The 6,026-nt window shown below is 43.5% G+C and overlaps 1 non-coding gene across 1 annotated transcript; it reads left to right on the top strand.

The window, feature by feature from the left end:
- The first annotated feature begins 4,695 nt into the window (after positions 1-4,695).
- Positions 4,696-4,769, top strand: trnat-cgu (transfer RNA threonine (anticodon CGU)). The gene has a single exon. It is a non-coding gene; the product is annotated as a tRNA-Thr (tRNA).
- The last annotated feature ends 1,257 nt before the right edge of the window (positions 4,770-6,026 follow it).

Raw genomic sequence — 6,026 nt, 5'->3', positions numbered from 1 at the left:
ACCTGCCAGCACCTGGCCCATGTCCCTCTAAACCCTTCCTATTCATACACACATCCAAATGCCTCTTAAATGTTGCAATTGCACCAACCTACACAACATGCTCTGGAATCTCATTCCATACATGTACGTCTCTGCATGAAAAGGTTGCCCCTGAGGTCTCTTTTATATCTTTTCCCTCCCACCCTAAACCTATGCCCTCCAGTTCTGCACTCCCCGACACAAGGGAAAATACATTGTCTTTTAACATACCCATGTTACTCATAATTTTATAAACATCTCTCAGGTCACCCCTCAGCCTCCGACGCTCCAGGGAAAGCAGCTCCAGCCTGGTCAGCCTCACCCTGTAGCTCAGATCCTCCAAACCTGACAACAACCTCACAGCATCTTTCCAATAGGAAGGAGACGAGAATTGCACGCAATATTCACAGTGGCCTAAACAATGTCCTGGACCGCCGGAACATGACCTCCTAACTCCTGAACTCAATATCTGACCAATAAAGAAAAGCATAACAAACGCCTTCTTCACTACCCTATCTATCTGCGACTCCACTTTCAAGGAGCAATGAACCTGCGAGTCCAAGGTCTTTTTGTTCAACATCACTCCCTCAGAATTTACCATTAAGTATATAAGTCCTGCAAAGATTTGCTTTCCAAAATGCAACACTTCGCATTTATCTGAATAAACTCCATCTGCCACTTCTCAGCCCATTGGCCCATCTCGTCCAGATCCTGTTGTAATCTAAGGTAACCCTCTTCGCTGTCCACTATACCTCCAATTTTGGTGTCATCTACAAACTTACTAACTGTACCTCTTTTTCGCATCCAAATCATTTACGTAAATGACAAAACGTAGAGGGCCCAGCACCGACACTTGTGGAACTCCACAGGTCACAGGCCTCCAGTCTGAAAAACAACACTCCACCACCACCCTCTTTCTTCTATCTTCGAGCCAGTTTTGTATCCAACTGGCTAGTTCTCCCGATATTCCATGAGATCTAACCTGGCTAATCAGTCTCCCATGAGGAACCTTGTCGAACGCCTTACGGAAGTCCGTATAAATCACATCTGCGGCTCTGCCCTCATAAATCTTCTTTGTTACTTCTTCAAAAAACTCAATCAAGTTTGTGAGACCCGATTTTCGACGCATAGAGCCATGTTGACTATCCCGAATCAGTTATTGCCTTTCCAAATACATGTACATACTGTCCCTCAGGATTCCCTCCAACAACTTGCCCACCACTGAGGTCAAGCTCACTAATCTATCGTTCCCTGGCTTGTCCTTGCTACCCTTCTTAAACAGTGGCACCACGTTTGCCAACCTCCAGTCTTCCGGCACCTCAACTGTGACTATCGATGATACAAATATCTCAGCTGAAGGCCCAGCAATCACTTCTCGAGCTCCCCACAGAGTTGTCGGGTTCACCTGATCAGGTCATGCGAAAGTTTCGACCTTTCACCGTTTTAAGATATGCAGAACTTGCTCTGCTGTCTGAAAGGTTTTAGAAAGGATCATAAAAGGTAAGATGTATAATCATCTAGAAAGCAACAATTTGATTTCAGATAGTCAATATGGTTTCATGGAAGGTAGTGTCTCACAAACCTCAGTGAGTTTTTTTGATAACGTGACCAAGCATGTCAATGAGGGTAAAGCAATTGAGGTGGTATAAACGGACTTCACTAAAGCCTCTGACAAATTTCCGCATGGTAGGTTTTTGAGAAAATGCAGAGGCATGTGGTTGAGGGTGACTTAGCAATTTGGATTAGAAACTGGCTTTCTTAAAGAAGGCAGGGAGTGGCGATTGATGGAAAATATTCAACCTGGAGTCCAGTTACTAGTGGTATGTCACAATGATCTGTTTTGGGTCAATTGCTGCTTGTCATTTTTATAAATGAATTAGACGCAGGCATAGATAGGTAAATTAACAAATTTGCAGATGACACAAGTGGAGGAGTCGTGGACAGTTTGCAGGAATGTTAAAAGTTGCAGGGGGACTTGGATAAACTGCAGAATTGGGGTGAGAGTTGGCAAATTGAGTTAAATGCAGCTAAATGTGAGGTAATGCACTTTGAGAAGAATAACAGGAAGGCAGAGTATTGGGTAAAGGGGAAGATTGTTGCTAGTGTAGATGTGAAGAGTGATCGTGGAGGCCATGTACATAGATCCTTGAAAGTTGCCACCCAGGGTGATAGTACTGTTGAGAAGGCATACGGTGTGTTAGGTTTCATTGGTAGAGGGATTGAGTTCCGGAGCCGCAATATCATGCTGCAATTATACAAAACGCTAGTGCGGCTGCACATCGAATATAGTGTACAGGTGTGATCGCCATATGTCGGGAAGGATGTGAAAGCATTGAAAAAGGCGCAGAGGAGATTTACCAGGATGTTGCCTGGTCTGGAGAGAAGGTCTAATGAGGAAATGCTGAGAGATTTGGGTCTGTTCTCATTGGAAAGAAGAAGGCTTAGAGGGATTTTTTAAAGAGACATTCACGATGATCAGAGAATTAGATGGCGTCGACATGAAAGATTCTTTCCTAGCATGATGACGTCAGCTTCTACGAGGACATGTAACGACAAATTGAGATGTGATAGATTTAAGGTAGATGTCAGAGGCAGGTTCTTTACTGAGAGCATGGTAAGGTCACGGAATGCCCTGCCAGCCAGTACAGTTAATTCAGCCACATTATGGAGATTTAATCAATCCTTGAAAAATCACGTGGATGATGATGGGATTGTGTGGGGAGATGAGCTGAGAATAGTTCAAATTTCAGAGCACCATTGAGGGCCAAAGGGCCTGTTCAGCGCGGTGTCCTTCTATGTTCTATGTCCTTTCCCCACAGTAAGCATTCATACAAAACACAGATTTCATATCTCTCCCATCTCGAGCGGCACCAAACAGAGACTGGCCTATTGATTTTTGAGGTGTCTCTGTATTCTTCATAGACTCCTTTTTGTCCTCATTATATTTATAAAACCATTTGTGTCCGACTTCAATAAAGCCACATGCTGCAATTGAGCGAGGTAGAATTCAAAACTACAATCGTCCGATTCGAATTCAGATGCGTTATCTTTACAGCACCGGGCCCACCCACCGCCGACTTCATCTCAGCTTTTCCATATGTAAGGGAGACGTGTAGATCGGTGGAAACAAATTTGACAAGTTGAAGAACCAGCAAAGGGAATCAGCGCCACTGTTGTACTTCAACATGTCCCACTTTGTGAAGCAGTGCCTTTCACTGGCAAAGAAAACACATTTGTCTTCATGTGCCGCCTTCAGTCTTGTCTGCATCTCAGTTGGAAATTTTCATCGTTGAATTCACAGTCACGTCGCGATACCATGATCCACTCCAATGAAATGTACTTTCATGATATCAGTCATGGGCTCTTGCTTTCAAGACCCTGAACAATTTAGCAAAAAATCTCTGGTCCTTTGTAGCCCGGGATCTAGAATAAGACGAAATAAACGACGCCCTTGTTGGTGCCGCGGGTCACCGGAGGCCAGCGCGTCAAAACGAGGCCCTGTGACCATTAGCTTGTTTTGTGCCTCCCTGCAGTACATCTGCTGAACAACATCAGATTATCACAGCTCCACTTTCTTCGCATTGAAACACATAATATGAACTGTTCGGAAACTTGGGGAGAGCAACTTTGCTGATAAAGGTGGTTATGGAGTCAACGACAGAGTGTGTACAAGTCAGGTCGCAAGGTTTACAATCAGCATCACTTGAAGTCCCTGCTTAGGAGTCCGCATTTGCATTGCCCAGACCTGGATATAATTCCCACTCATGTAATGAAGATTTATTTCTCATTCTGAATGAAATCTAATTCCTGCTTTTGCAGAACGTGCACCGGAATTGGTCCAGTGATTAAGTAATGTGGTCCAGTGATTATTTGCATCCGTGCACAAGGTCAATGGCAGCAGGTACACGGGAAACTACCACTTCAAATCCCCTGCAATCATATCAACTTTCTGAGTTGGACGTATCTCGCTGATCCTTCAGTGTCTGTACGTGTAAAACCTGGAACACACCCCGCCCCTCCCCCGAAGCGGTATAATGGCTGTATGTCCGTGCTGAGGAGCTGAAAGTTTCAGGAAAGTAACTCATCCCCTCCATCACTTGGGTAATTCGGGATATGCACTGAATTCTATCCCATTGAGTGACGACGATATTCCAGGAATCTGTTTCTAAAAGTTAAAGGTTCCTATCAGACATCTGCAATCGTTTGGAAATAAGTTGAGAAGCAGAGCAGGACAGTGAAATAAAGTGATCGACAATGATGACTGGGAGGCATGAGGCAGGATGTGTGCGTGGAACTGGTGGTGCAAGACTTAGTGTCAGTGGCAAGGGGTTTGCTTTTACTGCCCAATGTTTGCATTTATTTACACATTACAATTCGTCAATTCAACAGAATGACCTTGTTCCTCTTGTTGTGTATTAATGTGGTTCATGGGCCACGAGAGGATGAACGCATCTGCTTTCTCCTGTCAGTTTGAACAGGTGAAAGTATCAGTTGGAAATTAATGCAAGAGGAGATTATCTTTTTATGTGCCTTTTTAGTGGAGAATGTTCAGCTGTCACCTGTTTGTTTTAGAAAATTGGAGGATTGATTGCAATTCTCAGTGAGCAACGTTCGTCGAAAAACTGATGTAGTGGTTTAATAACTTCATATATGGCTGCGTAAAAGGCACAGTGCTGTGGCGCCGTGGCTTAGTTGGTTAAAGCACCTGTCTCGTAAACAGGTGATCCTGGGTTCAATTCTCAGCGGCGCCTGCTTGTTGTGCTCGTACTTAGACTCCGTGTTGTAATGCTTTGCGAATTTCGTGTCAAGAAGTCTGTGCCTTTTTGCACTTCCACCCTGTTATGATTTGGGGATCCAGGTTGTGTTCCAACAGTGAATGCTGTATCAGTTTCAATTCCGAACTATTAATAAATTCGCTGGTTTCATTCTATTATTCCACAAGCACATCTGCTTCTCCTCCTCTTTTATTCCACTTCTTCATTCCCGGTTTGGTAGGAATAACGAGATGAGGCAGGAGACGTTGCAGACTTACAGAGGATTTTTGTGTTAATGGCAGAGACACCACCAGCTGATCACTCTCATTCTCTGATGTCACCGTTCATTCATTTAAACCAACAGTATATACATCGCTGTGCTTCTTTAGTTGCAGTGTAATTGCGGTTTGTCTTCTTTCTTCTGGATTAGGAATTCTGTTTTGAATTAGAAACAGTCATAATTTTTTGAGGAAGAAATGTCGCCTTGCCTGAGTTTGAAGTGACAGACATATTATCCGGAGAATTTGAGCCCAGTTCTATATACTCCAGTCAGTGGGCAAAAAAAAGCCTCTTAGTAGCTCCACACTCAAGATGTCTGAGTGTAGAAGTATGTAACGAGCCGGACGGACAGACAGAGTGTCGGGGAATGTGAAAGAGGAAGAGGATGAGGTGGATGCACAGACACAAAAAGTGACAATGCAGACACATGCTGAGTTAGACACTGAAGGGACCAATTCTCCACTTGGCATTGCTGTAAGCAACATTCTATTGCTCATATCACTCAGATCATCCAGACTACTAAATAAAAATAAACTGTGGATGCTGGAAATCAGAATCACAAGCAATAATTGCTGGAGAAACTCTGCATTCCCTCGGTTCAACTGAATCGTAGAACATTGAACTGGGAGCAGGAAACGGGAAAGTCACAACTTAATAACTGATACATTTCGTTTCTGCAAAAAAACAATACAGTGCAGTGCTTCGATCAGAGTCTCACCGTGTCAAGTGCTGATAGGATTGGGGAAATAAATGTTGGCCCAGCCACTGCTGAACAAATGAAAATAAGAGACTTTTTGCGTTCCTCATCAGTTGCGACCACTACAGACCATGTCAATGTGATTCATAAAGCAGGGCAGCCAGATACATCTGCATTTTAGATTCCATAAAAATCTCATTTAACTTAAAGGATCAATATTGAATGATCCTGACAAATATGTCATTCTCCAGTATATTAATTAAAAACTTTCTCATCTC

This window comes from Chiloscyllium punctatum, chromosome 35, assembly GCF_047496795.1.
Source record: "Chiloscyllium punctatum isolate Juve2018m chromosome 35, sChiPun1.3, whole genome shotgun sequence".
Lineage (NCBI taxonomy): Eukaryota > Metazoa > Chordata > Chondrichthyes > Orectolobiformes > Hemiscylliidae > Chiloscyllium > Chiloscyllium punctatum.
The sequence above is the reverse complement of the archived record's forward strand: the minus strand, read 5'-3'. Positions and strand labels throughout refer to the sequence as shown.